Genomic DNA, 2,101 nt, shown 5'->3' with positions numbered 1-2,101 from the left:
ATGTTTAGAGGTGGTGTTGGACAAGTTGTGTATTATGCTTGAGCTTGACTCATCTATGGTATTTATGTATCATTCCTTCTTTTTTTCCTTGCTCCTTTAGTCCCGATTTCCCCCTTGATTATGCTTATCGCTTATGGTCATTTTAATTGCTTTCGCGACCAAGGATGTGTAATGATACGCTATGAGGCTTATTTGGGGTTCCTTCAAGTTCCCCATTCGCCGGTCACGTCTAGGCCCTAGGCTTGGGTCGTGACACAATACCAGGCCCAACAAGCTTCTTCCCAAAATTATTTGCTAGAATCAGAGTGGCTTTGTAAACAGAAGAGCTATCTTGGACAACATCGTTCTCACTCAAGAGAATGCTAATGATATAAGGAAACCAATGCAAGGGGGTGACGTAGTAATCAAGTTGGATATGTCTAAAACATATGACAGGTTTCCTGACCTTTTCTTTGCTTTATGCTTAGAAAACTTGGGTTTGCTGAAACATGGATAGATCTCATATACAGATACATCTCTAATAATTGGTATTCCCTTTTGATTAATGGCAACAGACAAGGTTTTTTCAAATCTGGAAGGGGTCTTAGACCGAGAGACCCCCTCTCTCCTCTTTTTGTTATATGTGCTGAACTCCTATCTTTTTTACTCAACAACCTTTTTCAAAACAATATCTTTAAGAGCTTTCTATGAGTAGTCAAGGGCCTAAAATTAACCACCTTACTTTTACAGATGATACTATTATTTTTAGTAGTGGTTCGGGCAATTCTTTACAGCTTATTCTCAACACTTTGTATACTTGTGAAAAAGTTTCAGGTCAAACTATTAATAGGGATAAAAGCAGCTTCTCTTTTGCCTTATATGCTTCTCAAAGATCTATTAGAAGAGTTCAAAGAATCCTGAATATGAGATTCGATAAGCTCCCTATGAAATATCTTGGATGCCCTATTTATGCTGGACACAAAAAGTGGAATATTTTACTGGAATGATCACTAAAGTGATCAACAAAATCAGAGGATGGAACCTTAAATTCCTTAGCCCAGGAGGCAAGGCCATTCTTATTAGGCATGTGCTACAAGCTCTCAATGTTCATACCTTGGCTGCAACTCACCCCAGAGACACCATTACTTCCATTGAAACCTATATTGCCAAATGTTTTTGGTCTGGTAATGAAAGAGGTGGAAAACACCACTGGGTCTCCTGACATAATCTTTGCTTTCCTTATGATGAAGGAGGATCCAATTTAAGAAACCTGGCTAATATCTGTAATGCTTTTATTGCAAAACAATGGTGGAAATTGAGGACCTCTGATTCCATCTGGGCAAATTTCATGAAAAGCAAATACTTCTCTAATGAGAATCCTATCACCATATGCTGGAAACCTGGTCAATCACACAGCTGGAAGGCTATGTGTGAGATTAAGGGCATCGTTGAAGAGTTCATCAAGTGGAAAATCAAGACAGGGAATAGTAGCTTCTTGTATGATAAATGGTCTGATCATGGACCTCTGCACCTTGTTGTTGAGGGGGAGTTTATTCACCATAGCATCAAGGTTAAGGATGTTTACAAAGATGAGCAATAGGACTGGAGTTGCCTATGGAACCATCTACCTGAGACAATCCAAACATCTTTAATGAATACTTCCATGCACCTTAATCAAGAAGGTGTTGATAGACCCATCGGGACGCTAGAGCAATCTGGAAAATTTAATGTCTCTTCAACTTGGAATAAGGCAGAAAAGGATTTCCTCTCCTTTGGAAGCTAAAATATGGCACAAAGACATCCCTTGTAAAATGTCCTTCATTACCTGGAGATCCATTCACAATAGGCTCTCCACAGATGATAAAATTGCTAATTTCGGCATTGACACTAATACTAATTGCAGTTGTTATTTGTATGCAGGAATGAAGCAGGATACATAAATTGTTGATTTGCAAAAAGTATATGGGAAGAGTTTGCAGGAAAAATTGGCATCAAATACAAGAACAACTCACTAATGAACCTAATCATAGAATGTTGGAACTTCAAGACAAAAAACACTATGGCATCATACATCTTAAAGATCATTCCTCCCATAGTGTTATGGGCATTATGGAGATCCAAG

This window comes from Solanum tuberosum, unplaced genomic scaffold (assembly GCF_000226075.1).
Source record: "Solanum tuberosum cultivar DM 1-3 516 R44 unplaced genomic scaffold, SolTub_3.0 scf00036, whole genome shotgun sequence".
Taxonomy (NCBI): Eukaryota; Viridiplantae; Streptophyta; class Magnoliopsida; order Solanales; family Solanaceae; genus Solanum; species Solanum tuberosum.
The sequence above is the reverse complement of the archived record's forward strand: the minus strand, read 5'-3'. Positions refer to the sequence as shown.